Below are 20,724 nucleotides of genomic sequence, written 5' to 3'. Positions count from 1 at the left end.
AAAACTATATCAATATTGAAGATTGGTTAACATTTGACTGAGATATGAGCGTTTATAATGTTGGTACGTTTACATCGATTTCTCAAAAACTAGTTGATTTATTTTAAAAAAATTACACCGTTAAATAGAAAATTGAACGGCGAATCTAAAACTATATCAATATTGAAGATTAGTTAACATTTGACTGAGATATGAGCGTTTATAATGTTGGAACATTTACATCGATAACTCGAAACAAATTACACCATTAGATAGGAAATTGAATGGCGAACAGGGTAGGTTTGGTTCGGTTAGGTTAGGTGAACTTTTTTTTTTTTTTTTATGAGATATGAGCGTTTATAATGTTGGTACGTTTACATCGATTTCTCAAAAACTAGTTGATTTATTTTAAAAAAATTACACCGTTAAATAGAAAATTGAACGGCGAATCTAAAACTATATCAATATTGAAGATTTGTTAACATTTGACTGAGATATGAGCGTTTATAATGTTGGAACATTTACATCGATAACTCGAAACAAATTACACCATTAGATAGGAAATTGAATGGCGAACAGGGTAGGTTTGGTTCGGTTAGGTTAGGTGAACTTTTTTTTTTTTTTATGAGATATGAGCGTTTATAATGTTGGTACGTTTACATCGATTTCTCAAAAACTAGTTGATTTATTTAAAAAAATTACACAGTTAGATAGAAAATTGAACGGCAAATCTAAAACTATATCAATATTGAAGATTAGTTAACATTTGACTGAGATATGAGCGTTTATAATGTTGGAACATTTACATCGATAACTCGAAACAAATTACACCATTAGATAGGAAATTGAATGGCGAACAGGGTAGGTTTGGTTCGGTTAGGTTAGGTGAACTTTTTTTTTTTTTTTTTATGAGATATGAGCGTTTATAATGTTGGTACGTTTACATCGATTTCTCAAAAACTAGTTGATTTATTTAAAAAAATTACACAGTTAGATAGAAAATTGAACGGCGAATCTAAAACTATATCAATATTGAAGATTGGTTAACATTTGACTGAGATATGAGCGTTTATAATGTTGGAACGTTTACATCGATTTCTCAAAAACTAGTCGATTTATTTTAAAAAAAATTCACCGTTAAATAGAAAATTGAACGGCGAATCTAAAACTATATAAATATTGAAGATTATTTAACATTTGACTGAGATATGAGCGTTTATAATGTTGGTACGTTTACATCGATTTCTCAAAAACTAGTTGATTTATTTAAAAAAATTACACAGTTAGATAGAAAATTGAACGGCGAATCTAAAACTATATCAATATTGAAGATTAGTTAACATTTGACTGAGATATGAGCGTTTATAATGTTGGAACATTTACATCGATAACTCGAAACAAATTACACCATTAGATAGGAAATTGAATGGCGAACAGGGTAGGTTTGGTTCGGTTAGGTTAGGTGAACTTTTTTTTTTTTTTTTTTTTATGAGATATGAGCATTTATAATGTTGGTACGTTTACATCGATTTCTCAAAAACTAGTTGATTTATTAAAAAAAATTACACCGTTAAATAGAAAATTGAACGGCGAATCTAAAACTATATCAATATTGAAGATTGGTTAACATTTGACTGAGATATGAGCGTTTATAATGTTGGTACGTTTACATCGATTTCTCAAAAACTAGTTGATTTATTTAAAAAAATTACACAGTTAGATAGAAAATTGAACGGCAAATCTAAAACTATATCAATATTGAAGATTGGTTAACATTTGACTGAGACATGAGCGTTTATAATGTTGGAACGTTTACATCGATTTCTCAAAAACTAGTCGATTTATTTTAAAAAAATTACACCGTTAAATAGAAAATTGAACGGCGAATCTAAAACTATATCAATATTGAAGATTAGTTAACATTTGACTGAGATATGAGCGTTTATAATGTTGGAACATTTACATCGATAACTCGAAACAAATTACACCATTAGATAGGAAATTGAATGGCGAACAGGGTAGGTTTGGTTCGGTTAGGTTAGGTGAACTTTTTTTTTTTTTTTTATGAGATATGAGCGTTTATAATGTTGGTACGTTTACATCGATTTCTCAAAAACTAGTTGATTTATTTTAAAAAAATTACACCGTTAAATAGAAAATTGAACGGCGAATCTAAAACTATATCAATATTGAAGATTTGTTAACATTTGACTGAGATATGAGCGTTTATAATGTTGGAACATTTACATCGATAACTCGAAACAAATTACACCATTAGATAGGAAATTGAATGGCGAACAGGGTAGGTTTGGTTCGGTTAGGTTAGGTGAACTTTTTTTTTTTTTTATGAGATATGAGCGTTTATAATGTTGGTACGTTTACATCGATTTCTCAAAAACTAGTTGATTTATTTAAAAAAATTACACAGTTAGATAGAAAATTGAACGGCAAATCTAAAACTATATCAATATTGAAGATTAGTTAACATTTGACTGAGATATGAGCGTTTATAATGTTGGAACATTTACATCGATAACTCGAAACAAATTACACCATTAGATAGGAAATTGAATGGCGAACAGGGTAGGTTTGGTTCGGTTAGGTTAGGTGAACTTTTTTTTTTTTTTTTTTATGAGATATGAGCGTTTATAATGTTGGTACGTTTACATCGATTTCTCAAAAACTAGTTGATTTATTTAAAAAAATTACACAGTTAGATAGAAAATTGAACGGCGAATCTAAAACTATATCAATATTGAAGATTGGTTAACATTTGACTGAGATATGAGCGTTTATAATGTTGGAACGTTTACATCGATTTCTCAAAAACTAGTCGATTTATTTTAAAAAAAATTCACCGTTAAATAGAAAATTGAACGGCGAATCTAAAACTATATAAATATTGAAGATTATTTAACATTTGACTGAGATATGAGCGTTTATAATGTTGGTACGTTTACATCGATTTCTCAAAAACTAGTTGATTTATTTAAAAAAATTACACAGTTAGATAGAAAATTGAACGGCAAATCTAAAACTATATCAATATTGAAGATTGGTTAACATTTGACTGAGATATGAGCGTTTATAATGTTGGAACATTTACATCGATAACTCGAAACAAATTACACCATTAGATAGGAAATTGAATGGCGAACAGGGTAGGTTTGGTTCGGTTAGGTTAGGTGAACTTTTTTTTTTTTTTTTTTATGAGATATGAGCGTTTATAATGTTGGTACGTTTACATCGATTTCTCAAAAACTAGTTGATTTATTTAAAAAAATTACACAGTTAGATAGAAAATTGAACGGCGAATCTAAAACTATATCAATATTGAAGATTAGTTAACATTTGACTGAGATATGAGCGTTTATAATGTTGGAACATTTACATCGATAACTCGAAACAAATTACACCATTAGATAGGAAATTGAATGGCGAACAGGGTAGGTTTGGTTCGGTTAGGTTAGGTGAACTTTTTATTTTTTATTTTATGAGATATGAGCGTTTATAATGTTGGTACGTTTACATCGATTTCTCAAAAACTAGTTGATTTATTTAAAAAAATTACACAGTTAGATAGAAAATTGAACGGCGAATCTAAAACTACATCAATATTGAAGATTGGTTAACATTTGACTGAGATATGAGCGTTTATAATGTTGGAACGTTTACATCGATTTCTCAAAAACTAGTTGATTTATTTAAAAAAATTACACAGTTAGATAGAAAATTGAACGGCAAATCTAAAACTATATCAATATTGAAGATTGGTTAACATTTGACTGAGATATGAGCGTTTATAATGTTGGAACATTTACATCGATAACTCGAAACAAATTACACCATTAGATAGGAAATTGAATGGCGAACAGGGTAGGTTTGGTTCGGTTAGGTTAGGTGAACTTTTTTTTTTTTTTTTTTTATGAGATATGAGCGTTTATAATGTTGGTACGTTTACATCGATTTCTCAAAAACTAGTTGATTTATTTAAAAAAATTACACAGTTAGATAGAAAATTGAACGGCGAATCTAAAACTATATCAATATTGAAGATTGGTAAACATTTGACTGAGATATGAGCGTTTATAATGTTGGAACATTTACATCGATAACTCGAAACAAATTACACCATTAGATAGGAAATTGAATGGCGAACAGGGTAGGTTTGGTTCGGTTAGGTTAGGTGAACTTTTTTTTTTTTTTTATGATATATGAGCGTTTATAATGTTGGTACGTTTACATCGATTTCTCAAAAACTAGTTGATTTATTTAAAAAAATTACACAGTTAGATAGAAAATTGAACGGCGAATCTAAAACTATATCAATATTGAAGATTAGTTAACATTTGACTGAGATATGAGCGTTTATAATGTTGGAACATTTACATCGATAACTCGAAACAAATTACACCATTAGATAGGAAATTGAATGGCGAACAGGGTAGGTTTGGTTCGGTTAGGTTAGGTGAACTTTTTTTTTTTTTTTTTTATGAGATATGAGCGTTTATAATGTTGGTACGTTTGCATCGATTTCTCAAAAACTAGTTGATTTATTTAAAAAAATTACACAGTTAGATAGAAAATTGAACGGCAAATCTAAAACTATATCAATATTGAAGATTGGTTAACATTTGACTGAGATATGAGCGTTTATAATGTTGGAACATTTACATCGATAACTCGAAACAAATTACACCATTAGATAGGAAATTGAATGGCGAACAGGGTAGGTTTGGTTCGGTTAGGTTAGGTGAACTTTTTTTTTTTTTTTTTTTATGAGATATGAGCGTTTATAATGTTGGTACGTTTACATCGATTTCTCAAAAACTAGTTGATTTATTTAAAAAAATTACACAGTTAGATAGAAAATTGAACGGCGAATCTAAAACTATATCAATATTGAAGATTAGTTAACATTTGACTGAAATATGAGCGTTTATAATGTTGGAACATTTACATCGATAACTCGAAACAAATTACACCATTAGATAGGAAATTGAATGGCGAACAGGGTAGGTTTGGTTCGGTTAGGTTAGGTGAACTTTTTTTTTTTTTTTTTTATGAGATATGAGCGTTTATAATGTTGGTACGTTTGCATCGATTTCTCAAAAACTAGTTGATTTATTTAAAAAAATTACACAGTTAGATAGAAAATTGAACGGCAAATCTAAAACTATATCAATATTGAAGATTGGTTAACATTTGACTGAGATATGAGCGTTTATAATGTTGGAACATTTACATCGATAACTCGAAACAAATTACACCATTAGATAGGAAATTGAATGGCGAACAGGGTAGGTTTGGTTCGGTTAGGTTAGGTGAACTTTTTTTTTTTTTTTTTTTATGAGATATGAGCGTTTATAATGTTGGTACGTTTACATCGATTTCTCAAAAACTAGTTGATTTATTTAAAAAAATTACACAGTTAGATAGAAAATTGAACGGCGAATCTAAAACTATATCAATATTGAAGATTGGTTAACATTTGACTGAGATATGAGCGTTTATAATGTTGGAACATTTACATCGATAACTCGAAACAAATTACACCATTAGATAGGAAATTGAATGGCGAACAGGGTAGGTTTGGTTCGGTTAGGTTAGGTGAACTTTTTTTTTTTTTTTTTTTATGATATATGAGCGTTTATAATGTTGGTACGTTTACATCGATTTCTCAAAAACTAGTTGATTTATTTAAAAAAATTACACAGTTAGATAGAAAATTGAACGGCGAATCTAAAACTATATCAATATTGAAGATTGGTTAACATTTGACTGAGATATGAGCGTTTATAATGTTGGAACGTTTACATCGATTTCTCAAAAACTAGTCGATTTATTTTAAAAAAAATTCACCGTTAAATAGAAAATTGAACGGCGAATCTAAAACTATATAAATATTGAAGATTATTTAACATTTGACTGAGATATGAGCGTTTATAATGTTGGTACGTTTACATCGATTTCTCAAAAACTAGTTGATTTATTTAAAAAAATTACACAGTTAGATAGAAAATTGAACGGCAAATCTAAAACTATATCAATATTGAAGATTGGTTAACATTTGACTGAGATATGAGCGTTTATAATGTTGGAACATTTACATCGATAACTCGAAACAAATTACACCATTAGATAGGAAATTGAATGGCGAACAGGGTAGGTTTGGTTCGGTTAGGTTAGGTGAACTTTTTTTTTTTTTTTTTTATGAGATATGAGCGTTTATAATGTTGGTACGTTTACATCGATTTCTCAAAAACTAGTTGATTTATTTAAAAAAATTACACAGTTAGATAGAAAATTGAACGGCGAATCTAAAACTATATCAATATTGAAGATTAGTTAACATTTGACTGAGATATGAGCGTTTATAATGTTGGAACATTTACATCGATAACTCGAAACAAATTACACCATTAGATAGGAAATTGAATGGCGAACAGGGTAGGTTTGGTTCGGTTAGGTTAGGTGAACTTTTTATTTTTTATTTTATGAGATATGAGCGTTTATAATGTTGGTACGTTTACATCGATTTCTCAAAAACTAGTTGATTTATTTAAAAAAATTACACAGTTAGATAGAAAATTGAACGGCGAATCTAAAACTACATCAATATTGAAGATTGGTTAACATTTGACTGAGATATGAGCGTTTATAATGTTGGAACGTTTACATCGATTTCTCAAAAACTAGTTGATTTATTTAAAAAAATTACACAGTTAGATAGAAAATTGAACGGCAAATCTAAAACTATATCAATATTGAAGATTGGTTAACATTTGACTGAGATATGAGCGTTTATAATGTTGGAACATTTACATCGATAACTCGAAACAAATTACACCATTAGATAGGAAATTGAATGGCGAACAGGGTAGGTTTGGTTCGGTTAGGTTAGGTGAACTTTTTTTTTTTTTTTTTTTATGAGATATGAGCGTTTATAATGTTGGTACGTTTACATCGATTTCTCAAAAACTAGTTGATTTATTTAAAAAAATTACACAGTTAGATAGAAAATTGAACGGCGAATCTAAAACTATATCAATATTGAAGATTGGTAAACATTTGACTGAGATATGAGCGTTTATAATGTTGGAACATTTACATCGATAACTCGAAACAAATTACACCATTAGATAGGAAATTGAATGGCGAACAGGGTAGGTTTGGTTCGGTTAGGTTAGGTGAACTTTTTTTTTTTTTTATGATATATGAGCGTTTATAATGTTGGTACGTTTACATCGATTTCTCAAAAACTAGTTGATTTATTTAAAAAAATTACACAGTTAGATAGAAAATTGAACGGCGAATCTAAAACTATATCAATATTGAAGATTAGTTAACATTTGACTGAGATATGAGCGTTTATAATGTTGGAACATTTACATCGATAACTCGAAACAAATTACACCATTAGATAGGAAATTGAATGGCGAACAGGGTAGGTTTGGTTCGGTTAGGTTAGGTGAACTTTTTTTTTTTTTTTTTTTTGAGATATGAGCGTTTATAATGTTGGTACGTTTGCATCGATTTCTCAAAAACTAGTTGATTTATTTAAAAAAATTACACAGTTAGATAGAAAATTGAACGGCAAATCTAAAACTATATCAATATTGAAGATTGGTTAACATTTGACTGAGATATGAGCGTTTATAATGTTGGAACATTTACATCGATAACTCGAAACAAATTACACCATTAGATAGGAAATTGAATGGCGAACAGGGTAGGTTTGGTTCGGTTAGGTTAGGTGAACTTTTTTTTTTTTTTTTTTTATGAGATATGAGCGTTTATAATGTTGGTACGTTTACATCGATTTCTCAAAAACTAGTTGATTTATTTAAAAAAATTACACAGTTAGATAGAAAATTGAACGGCGAATCTAAAACTATATCAATATTGAAGATTAGTTAACATTTGACTGAAATATGAGCGTTTATAATGTTGGAACATTTACATCGATAACTCGAAACAAATTACACCATTAGATAGGAAATTGAATGGCGAACAGGGTAGGTTTGGTTCGGTTAGGTTAGGTGAACTTTTTTTTTTTTTTTTTTATGAGATATGAGCGTTTATAATGTTGGTACGTTTGCATCGATTTCTCAAAAACTAGTTGATTTATTTAAAAAAATTACACAGTTAGATAGAAAATTGAACGGCAAATCTAAAACTATATCAATATTGAAGATTGGTTAACATTTGACTGAGATATGAGCGTTTATAATGTTGGAACATTTACATCGATAACTCGAAACAAATTACACCATTAGATAGGAAATTGAATGGCGAACAGGGTAGGTTTGGTTCGGTTAGGTTAGGTGAACTTTTTTTTTTTTTTTTTTTATGAGATATGAGCGTTTATAATGTTGGTACGTTTACATCGATTTCTCAAAAACTAGTTGATTTATTTAAAAAAATTACACAGTTAGATAGAAAATTGAACGGCGAATCTAAAACTATATCAATATTGAAGATTGGTTAACATTTGACTGAGATATGAGCGTTTATAATGTTGGAACATTTACATCGATAACTCGAAACAAATTACACCATTAGATAGGAAATTGAATGGCGAACAGGGTAGGTTTGGTTCGGTTAGGTTAGGTGAACTTTTTTTTTTTTTTTTTTTATGATATATGAGCGTTTATAATGTTGGTACGTTTACATCGATTTCTCAAAAACTAGTTGATTTATTTAAAAATATTACACAGTTAGATAGAAAATTGAACGGCAAATCTAAAACTATATCAATATTGAAGATTAGTTAACATTTGACTGAGATATGAGCGTTTATAATGTTGGAACATTTACATCGATTTTTCAAAAACTAGTTGATTTATTTAAAAAAATTACACAGTTAGATAGAAAATTGAACGGCGAATCTAAAACTATATCAATATTGAAGATTAGTTAACATTTGACTGAGATATGAGCGTTTATAATGTTGGAACATTTACATCGATAACTCGAAACAAATTACACCATTAGATAGGAAATTGAATGGCGAACAGGGTAGGTTTGGTTCGGTTAGGTTAGGTGAACTTTTTATTTTTTATTTTATGAGATATGAGCGTTTATAATGTTGGTACGTTTACATCGATTTCTCAAAAACTAGTTGATTTATTTAAAAAAATTACACAGTTAGATAGAAAATTGAACGGCGAATCTAAAACTATATAAATATTGAAGATTGGTTAACATTTGACTGAGATATGAGCGTTTATAATGTTGGTACGTTTACATCGATTTCTCAAAAACTAGTTGATTTATTTTAAAAAAATTACACCGTTAAATAGAAAATTGAACGGCGAATCTAAAACTATATCAATATTGAAGATTAGTTAACATTTGACTGAGATATGAGCGTTTATAATGTTGGAACATTTACATCGATAACTCGAAACAAATTACACCATTAGATAGGAAATTGAATGGCGAACAGGGTAGGTTTGGTTCGGTTAGGTTAGGTGAACTTTTTTTTTTTTTTTTTTATGAGATATGAGCGTTTATAATGTTGGTACGTTTACATCGATTTCTCAAAAACTAGTTGATTTATTTTAAAAAAATTTCGCCGTTAAATAGAAAATTGAACGGCGAATCTAAAACTATATCAATATTGAAGATTGGTTAACATTTGACTGAGATATGAGCGTTTATAATGTTGGTACGTTTACATCGATTTCTCAAAAACTAGTTGATTTATTTAAAAAAATTACACAGTTAGATAGAAAATTGAACGGCAAATCTAAAACTATATCAATATTGAAGATTGGTTAACATTTGACTGAGATATGAGCGTTTATAATGTTGGAACATTTACATCGATAACTCGAAACAAATTACACCATTAGATAGGAAATTGAATGGCGAACAGGGTAGGTTTGGTTCGGTTAGGTTAGGTGAACTTTTTTTTTTTTTTTTTTTATGAGATATGAGCGTTTATAATGTTGGTACGTTTACATCGATTTCTCAAAAACTAGTTGATTTATTTAAAAAAATTACACAGTTAGATAGAAAATTGAACGGCGAATCTAAAACTATATCAATATTGAAGATTAGTTAACATTTGACTGAGATATGAGCGTTTATAATGTTGGAACATTTACATCGATAACTCGAAACAAATTACACCATTAGATAGGAAATTGAATGGCGAACAGGGTAGGTTTGGTTCGGTTAGGTTAGGTGAACTTTTTTTTTTTTTTTTTATGAGATATGAGCGTTTATAATGTTGGTACGTTTACATCGATTTCTCAAAAACTAGTTGATTTATTTTAAAAAAATTTCGCTGTTAAATAGAAAATTGAACGGCGAATCTAAAACTATATCAATATTGAAGATTGGTTAACATTTGACTGAGATATGAGCGTTTATAATGTTGGTACGTTTACATCGATTTCTCAAAAACTAGTTGATTTATTTAAAAAAATTACACAGTTAGATAGAAAATTGAACGGCAAATCTAAAACTATATCAATATTGAAGATTGGTTAACATTTGACTGAGATATGAGCGTTTATAATGTTGGAACATTTACATCGATAACTCGAAACAAATTACACCATTAGATAGGAAATTGAATGGCGAACAGGGTAGGTTTGGTTCGGTTAGGTTAGGTGAACTTTTTTTTTTTTTTTTTTTATGAGATATGAGCGTTTATAATGTTGGTACGTTTACATCGATTTCTCAAAAACTAGTTGATTTATTTAAAAAAATTACACAGTTAGATAGAAAATTGAACGGCGAATCTAAAACTATATCAATATTGAAGATTGGTAAACATTTGACTGAGATATGAGCGTTTATAATGTTGGAACATTTACATCGATAACTCGAAACAAATTACACCATAAGATAGGAAATTGAATGGCGAACAGGGTAGGTTTGGTTCGGTTAGGTTAGGTGAACTTTTTTTTTTTTTTTATGATATATGAGCGTTTATAATGTTGGTACGTTTACATCGATTTCTCAAAAACTAGTTGATTTATTTAAAAAAATTACACAGTTAGATAGAAAATTGAACGGCGAATCTAAAACTATATCAATATTGAAGATTAGTTAACATTTGACTGAGATATGAGCGTTTATAATGTTGGAACATTTACATCGATAACTCGAAACAAATTACACCATTAGATAGGAAATTGAATGGCGAACAGGGTAGGTTTGGTTCGGTTAGGTTAGGTGAACTTTTTTTTTTTTTTTTATGAGATATGAGCGTTTATAATGTTGGTACGTTTACATCGATTTCTCAAAAACTAGTTGATTTATTTAAAAAAATTACACAGTTAGATAGAAAATTGAACGGCGAATCTAAAACTATATCAATATTGAAGATTGGTTAACATTTGACTGAGATATGAGCGTTTATAATGTTGGAACGTTTACATCGATTTCTCAAAAACTAGTTGATTTATTTAAAAAAATTACACAGTTAGATAGAAAATTGAACGGAAAATCTAAAACTATATCAATATTGAAGATTGGTTAACATTTGACTGAGATATGAGCGTTTATAATGTTGGAACATTTACATCGATAACTCGAAACAAATTACACCATTAGATAGGAAATTGAATGGCGAACAGGGTAGGTTTGGTTCGGTTAGGTTAGGTGAACTTTTTTTTTTTTTTTATGATATATGAGCGTTTATAATGTTGGTACGTTTACATCGATTTCTCAAAAACTAGTTGATTTATTTAAAAATATTACACAGTTAGATAGAAAATTGAACGGCAAATCTAAAACTATATCAATATTGAAGATTAGTTAACATTTGACTGAGATATGAGCGTTTATAATGTTGGAACATTTACATCGATAACTCGAAACAAATTACACCATTAGATAGGAAATTGAATGGCGAACAGGGTAGGTTTGGTTCGGTTAGGTTAGGTGAACTTTTTTTTTTTTTTTTAATGAGATATGAGCGTTTATAATGTTGGTACGTTTACATCGATTTCTCAAAAACTAGTTGATTTATTTAAAAAAATTACACAGTTAGATAGAAAATTGAACGGCAAATCTAAAACTATATCAATATTGAAGATTGGTTAACATTTGACTGAGATATGAGCGTTTATAATGTTGGAACATTTACATCGATAACTCGAAACAAATTACACCATTAGATAGGAAATTGAATGGCGAACAGGGTAGGTTTGGTTCGGTTAGGTTAGGTGAACTTTTTTTTTTTTTTTTTTATGAGATATGAGCGTTTATAATGTTGGTACGTTTACATCGATTTCTCAAAAACTAGTTGATTTATTTTAAAAAAATTTCGCCGTTAAATAGAAAATTGAACGGCGAATCTAAAACTATATCAATATTGAAGATTGGTTAACATTTGACTGAGATATGAGCGTTTATAATGTTGGTACGTTTACATCGATTTCTCAAAAACTAGTTGATTTATTTAAAAAAATTACACAGTTAGATAGAAAATTGAACGGCAAATCTAAAACTATATCAATATTGAAGATTGGTTAACATTTGACTGAGATATGAGCGTTTATAATGTTGGAACATTTACATCGATAACTCGAAACAAATTACACCATTAGATAGGAAATTGAATGGCGAACAGGGTAGGTTTGGTTCGGTTAGGTTAGGTGAACTTTTTTTTTTTTTTTTTTTATGAGATATGAGCGTTTATAATGTTGGTACGTTTACATCGATTTCTCAAAAACTAGTTGATTTATTTAAAAAAATTACACAGTTAGATAGAAAATTGAACGGCGAATCTAAAACTATATCAATATTGAAGATTAGTTAACATTTGACTGAGATATGAGCGTTTATAATGTTGGAACATTTACATCGATAACTCGAAACAAATTACACCATTAGATAGGAAATTGAATGGCGAACAGGGTAGGTTTGGTTCGGTTAGGTTAGGTGAACTTTTTTTTTTTTTTTTATGAGATATGAGCGTTTATAATGTTGGTACGTTTACATCGATTTCTCAAAAACTAGTTGATTTATTTAAAAAAATTACACAGTTAGATAGAAAATTGAACGGCGAATCTAAAACTATATCAATATTGAAGATTGGTTAACATTTGACTGAGATATGAGCGTTTATAATGTTGGAACGTTTACATCGATTTCTCAAAAACTAGTTGATTTATTTAAAAAAATTACACAGTTAGATAGAAAATTGAACGGCAAATCTAAAACTATATCAATATTGAAGATTGGTTAACATTTGACTGAGATATGAGCGTTTATAATGTTGGAACATTTACATCGATAACTCGAAACAAATTACACCATTAGATAGGAAATTGAATGGCGAACAGGGTAGGTTTGGTTCGGTTAGGTTAGGTGAACTTTTTTTTTTTTTTTTTTTATGAGATATGAGCGTTTATAATGTTGGTACGTTTACATCGATTTCTCAAAAACTAGTTGATTTATTTAAAAAAATTACACAGTTAGATAGAAAATTGAACGGCGAATCTAAAACTATATCAATATTGAAGATTGGTAAACATTTGACTGAGATATGAGCGTTTATAATGTTGGAACATTTACATCGATAACTCGAAACAAATTACACCATAAGATAGGAAATTGAATGGCGAACAGGGTAGGTTTGGTTCGGTTAGGTTAGGTGAACTTTTTTTTTTTTTTTATGATATATGAGCGTTTATAATGTTGGTACGTTTACATCGATTTCTCAAAAACTAGTTGATTTATTTAAAAAAATTACACAGTTAGATAGAAAATTGAACGGCGAATCTAAAACTATATCAATATTGAAGATTAGTTAACATTTGACTGAGATATGAGCGTTTATAATGTTGGAACATTTACATCGATAACTCGAAACAAATTACACCATTAGATAGGAAATTGAATGGCGAACAGGGTAGGTTTGGTTCGGTTAGGTTAGGTGAACTTTTTTTTTTTTTTTTATGAGATATGAGCGTTTATAATGTTGGTACGTTTACATCGATTTCTCAAAAACTAGTTGATTTATTTAAAAAAATTACACAGTTAGATAGAAAATTGAACGGCGAATCTAAAACTATATCAATATTGAAGATTGGTTAACATTTGACTGAGATATGAGCGTTTATAATGTTGGAACGTTTACATCGATTTCTCAAAAACTAGTTGATTTATTTAAAAAAATTACACAGTTAGATAGAAAATTGAACGGCAAATCTAAAACTATATCAATATTGAAGATTGGTTAACATTTGACTGAGATATGAGCGTTTATAATGTTGGAACATTTACATCGATAACTCGAAACAAATTACACCATTAGATAGGAAATTGAATGGCGAACAGGGTAGGTTTGGTTCGGTTAGGTTAGGTGAACTTTTTTTTTTTTTTTTTTTATGAGATATGAGCGTTTATAATGTTGGTACGTTTACATCGATTTCTCAAAAACTAGTTGATTTATTTAAAAAAATTACACAGTTAGATAGAAAATTGAACGGCGAATCTAAAACTATATCAATATTGAAGATTGGTAAACATTTGACTGAGATATGAGCGTTTATAATGTTGGAACATTTACATCGATAACTCGAAACAAATTACACCATTAGATAGGAAATTGAATGGCGAACAGGGTAGGTTTGGTTCGGTTAGGTTAGGTGAACTTTTTTTTTTTTTTTATGATATATGAGCGTTTATAATGTTGGTACGTTTACATCGATTTCTCAAAAACTAGTTGATTTATTTAAAAATATTACACAGTTAGATAGAAAATTGAACGGCAAATCTAAAACTATATCAATATTGAAGATTAGTTAACATTTGACTGAGATATGAGCGTTTATAATGTTGGAACATTTACATCGATAACTCGAAACAAATTACACCATTAGATAGGAAATTGAATGGCGAACAGGGTAGGTTTGGTTCGGTTAGGTTAGGTGAACTTTTTTTTTTTTTTTTTAATGAGATATGAGCGTTTATAATGTTGGTACGTTTACATCGATTTCTCAAAAACTAGTTGATTTATTTAAAAAAATTACACAGTTAGATAGAAAATTGAACGGCAAATCTAAAACTATATCAATATTGAAGATTGGTTAACATTTGACTGAGATATGAGCGTTTATAATGTTGGAACATTTACATCGATAACTCGAAACAAATTACACCATTAGATAGGAAATTGAATGGCGAACAGGGTAGGTTTGGTTCGGTTAGGTTAGGTGAACTTTTTTTTTTTTTTTTTTTTATGAGATATGAGCGTTTATAATGTTGGTACGTTTACATCGATTTCTCAAAAACTAGTTGATTTATTTAAAAAAATTACACAGTTAGATAGAAAATTGAACGGCGAATCTAAAACTATATCAATATTGAAGATTAGTTAACATTTGACTGAGATATGAGCGTTTATAATGTTGGAACATTTACATCGATAACTCGAAACAAATTACACCATTAGATAGGAAATTGAATGGCGAACAGGGTAGGTTTGGTTCGGTTAGGTTAGGTGAACTTTTTATTTTTTATTTTATGAGATATGAGCGTTTATAATGTTGGTACGTTTACATCGATTTCTCAAAAACTAGTTGATTTATTTAAAAAAATTACACAGTTAGATAGAAAATTGAACGGCGAATCTAAAACTACATCAATATTGAAGATTGGTTAACATTTGACTGAGATATGAGCGTTTATAATGTTGGAACGTTTACATCGATTTCTCAAAAACTAGTTGATTTATTTAAAAAAATTACACAGTTAGATAGAAAATTGAACGGCAAATCTAAAACTATATCAATATTGAAGATTGGTTAACATTTGACTGAGATATGAGCGTTTATAATGTTGGAACATTTACATCGATAACTCGAAACAAATTACACCATTAGATAGGAAATTGAATGGCGAACAGGGTAGGTTTGGTTCGGTTAGGTTAGGTGAACTTTTTTTTTTTTTTTTTTTATGAGATATGAGCGTTTATAATGTTGGTACGTTTACATCGATTTCTCAAAAACTAGTTGATTTATTTAAAAAAATTACACAGTTAGATAGAAAATTGAACGGCGAATCTAAAACTATATCAATATTGAAGATTGGTAAACATTTGACTGAGATATGAGCGTTTATAATGTTGGAACATTTACATCGATAACTCGAAACAAATTACACCATTAGATAGGAAATTGAATGGCGAACAGGGTAGGTTTGGTTCGGTTAGGTTAGGTGAACTTTTTTTTTTTTTTTATGATATATGAGCGTTTATAATGTTGGTACGTTTACATCGATTTCTCAAAAACTAGTTGATTTATTTAAAAAAATTACACAGTTAGATAGAAAATTGAACGGCGAATCTAAAACTATATCAATATTGAAGATTAGTTAACATTTGACTGAGATATGAGCGTTTATAATGTTGGAACATTTACATCGATAACTCGAAACAAATTACACCATTAGATAGGAAATTGAATGGCGAACAGGGTAGGTTTGGTTCGGTTAGGTTAGGTGAACTTTTTTTTTTTTTTTTTTATGAGATATGAGCGTTTATAATGTTGGTACGTTTACATCGATTTCTCAAAAACTAGTTGATTTATTTAAAAAAATTACACAGTTAGATAGAAAATTGAACGGCAAATCTAAAACTATATCAATATTGAAGATTGGTTAACATTTGACTGAGATATGAGCGTTTATAATGTTGGAACATTTACATCGATAACTCGAAACAAATTACACCATTAGATAGGAAATTGAATGGCGAACAGGGTAGGTTTGGTTCGGTTAGGTTAGGTGAACTTTTTTTTTTTTTTTTTTTATGAGATATGAGCGTTTATAATGTTGGTACGTTTACATCGATTTCTCAAAAACTAGTTGATTTATTTAAAAAAATTACACAGTTAGATAGAAAATTGAACGGCGAATCTAAAACTATATCAATATTGAAGATTAGTTAACATTTGACTGAGATATGAGCGTTTATAATGTTGGAACATTTACATCGATAACTCGAAACAAATTACACCATTAGATAGGAAATTGAATGGCGAACAGGGTAGGTTTGGTTCGGTTAGGTTAGGTGAACTTTTTATTTTTTATTTTATGAGATATGAGCGTTTATAATGTTGGTACGTTTACATCGATTTCTCAAAAACTAGTTGATTTATTTAAAAAAATTACACAGTTAGATAGAAAATTGAACGGCGAATCTAAAACTATATCAATATTGAAGATTGGTTAACATTTGACTGAGATATGAGCGTTTATAATGTTGGAACGTTTACATCGATTTCTCAAAAACTAGTCGATTTATTTAAGAATAATTACACCGTTAGATAGAAAATTGAACGGCGAATCTAAAACTATATCAATATTGAAGATTGGTTAACATTTGACTGAGATATGAGCGTTTATAATGTTGGTACGTTTACATCGATTTCTCAAAAACTAGTTGATTTATTTAAAAAAATTACACAGTTAGATAGAAAATTGAACGGCGAATCTAAAACTATATCAATATTGAAGATTGGTTAACATTTGACTGAGATATGAGCGTTTATAATGTTGGAACATTTACATCGATAACTCGAAACAAATTACACCATTAGATAGGAAATTGAATGGCGAACAGGGTAGGTTTGGTTCGGTTAGGTTAGGTGAACTTTTTGTTTTTTTTTTATGAGATATGAGCGTTTATAATGTTGGTACGTTTACATCGATTTCTCAAAAACTAGTTGATTTATTTAAAAAAATTACACAGTTAGATAGAAAATTGAACGGCAAATCTAAAACTATATCAATATTGAAGATTGGTTAACATTTGACTGAGATATGAGCGTTTATAATGTTGGAACATTTACATCGATTTTTCAAAAACTAGTTGATTTATTTAAAAAAATTACACAGTTAGATAGAAAATTGAACGGCGAATCTAAAACTATATCAATATTGAAGATTGGTTAACATTTGACTGAGATATGAGCGTTTATAATGTTGGAACATTTACATCGATAACTCGAAACAAATTACACCATTAGATAGGAAATTGAATGGCGAACAGGGTAGGTTTGGTTCGGTTAGGTTAGGTGAACTTTTTATTTTTTATTTTATGAGATATGAGCGTTTATAATGTTGGTACGTTTACATCGATTTCTCAAAAACTAGTTGATTTATTTAAAAAAATTACACAGTTAGATAGAAAATTGAACGGCGAATCTAAAACTATATAAATATTGAAGATTAGTTAACATTTGACTGAGATATGAGCGTTTATAATGTTGGAACATTTACATCGATAACTCGAAACAAATTACACCATTAGATAGGAAATTTAATGGCGAACAGGGTAGGTTTGGTTCGGTTAGGTTAGGTGAACTTTTTTTTTTTTTTTTTATGAGATATGAGCGTTTATAATGTTGGTACGTTTACATCGATTTCTCAAAAACGAGTTGATTTATTTTAAAAAAAATTCGCCGTTAAATAGAAAATTGAACGGCGAATCTAAAACTATATCAATATTGAAGATTGGTTAACATTTGACTGAGATATGAGCGTTTATAATGTTGGTACGTTTACATCGATTTCTCAAAAACTAGTTGATTTATTTAAAAAAATTACACAGTTAGATAGAAAATTGAACGGCAAATCTAAAACTATATCAATATTGAAGATTGGTTAACATTTGACTGAGATATGAGCGTTTATAATGTTGGAACATTTACATCGATAACTCGAAACAAATTACACCATTAGATAGGAAATTGAATGGCGAACAGGGTAGGTTTGGTTCGGTTAGGTTAGGTGAACTTTTTTTTTTTTTTTTTATGAGATATGAGCGTTTATAATGTTGGTACGTTTACATCGATTTCTCAAAAACTAGTTGATTTATTTTAAAAAAAATTCGCCGTTAAATAGAAAATTGAACGGCGAATCTAAAACTATATCAATATTGAAGATTGGTTAACATTTGACTGAGATATGAGCGTTTATAATGTTGGTACGTTTACATCGATTTCTCAAAAACTAGTTGATTTATTTTAAAAAAAATTCGCCGTTAAATAGAAAATTGAACGGCAAATCTAAAACTATATCAATATTGAAGATTGGTTAACATTTGACTGAGATATGAGCGTTTATAATGTTGGAACATTTACATCGATAACTCGAAACAAATTACACCATTAGATAGGAAATTGAATGGCGAACAGGGTAGGTTTGGTTCGGTTAGGTTAGGTGAACTTTTTTTTTTTTTTTTTTATGAGATATGAGCGTTTATAATGTTGGTACGTTTACATCGATTTCTCAAAAACTAGTTGATTTATTTTAAAAAAATTACACCGTTAAATAGAAAATTGAACGGCGAATCTAAAACTATATCAATATTGAAGATTGGTTAACATTTGACTGAGATATGAGCGTTTATAATGTTGGTACGTTTACATCGATTTCTCAAAAACTAGTTGATTTATTTAAGAATAATTACACCGTTAAATAGAAAATTGAACGGCGAATCTAAAACTATATCAATATTGAAGATTAGTTAACATTTGACTGAGATATGAGCGTTTATAATGTTGGAACATTTACATCGATAACTCGAAACAAATTACACCATTAGATAGGAAATTGAATGGCGAACAGGGTAGGTTTGGTTCGGTTAGGTTAGGTGAACTTTTTTTTTTTTTTTTTTATGAGATATGAGCGTTTATAATGTTGGTACGTTTACATCGATTTCTCAAAAACTAGTTGATTTATTTTAAAAAAATTACACCGTTAAATAGAAAATTGAACGGCGAATCTAAAACTATATCAATATTGAAGATTGGTTAACATTTGACTGAGATATGAGCGTTTATAATGTTGGTACGTTTACATCGATTTCTCAAAAACTAGTTGATTTATTTAAAAAAATTACACAGTTAGATAGAAAATTGAACGGCAAATCTAAAACTATATCAATATTGAAGATTGGTTAACATTTGACTGAGATATGAGCGTTTATAATGTTGGAACATTTACATCGATAACTCGAAACAAATTACACCATTAGATAGGAAATTGAATGGCGAACAGGGTAGGTTTGGTTCGGTTAGGTTAGGTGAACTTTTTTTTTTTTTTTTTTATGAGATATGAGCGTTTATAATGTTGGTACGTTTACATCGATTTCTCAAAAACTAGTTGATTTATTTTAAAAAAATTACACCGTTAAATAGAAAATTGAACGGCGAATCTAAAACTATATCAATATTGAAGATTGGTTAACATTTGACTGAGATATGAGCGTTTATAATGTTGGAACATTTACATCGATAACTCGAAACAAATTACACCATTAGATAGGAAATTGAATGGCGAACAGGGTAGGTTTGGTTCGGTTAGGTTAGGTGAACTTTTTATTTTTTATTTTATGAGATATGAGCGTTTATAATGTTGGTACGTTTACATCGATTTCTCAAAAACTAGTTGATTTATTTAAAAAAATTACACAGTTAGATAGAAAATTGAACGGCAAATCTAAAACTATATCAATATTGAAGATTGGTTAACATTTGACTGAGATATGAGCGTTTATAATGTTGGTACGTTTACATCGATTTCTCAAAAACTAGTTGATTTATTTAAAAAAATTACACAGTTAGATAGAAAATTGAACGGCAAATCTAAAACTATATCAATATTGAAGATTGGTTAACATTTGACTGAGATATGAGCGTTTATAATGTTGGAACGTTTACATCGATTTCTCAAAAACTAGTTGATTTATTTTAAAAAAATTTCACCGTT

This window comes from Pieris brassicae, assembly GCF_905147105.1.
Source record: "Pieris brassicae chromosome W unlocalized genomic scaffold, ilPieBrab1.1 SUPER_W_unloc_1, whole genome shotgun sequence".
In the NCBI taxonomy this organism is placed as follows: Eukaryota; Metazoa; Arthropoda; class Insecta; order Lepidoptera; family Pieridae; genus Pieris; species Pieris brassicae.
The sequence above is the reverse complement of the archived record's forward strand: the minus strand, read 5'-3'. Positions refer to the sequence as shown.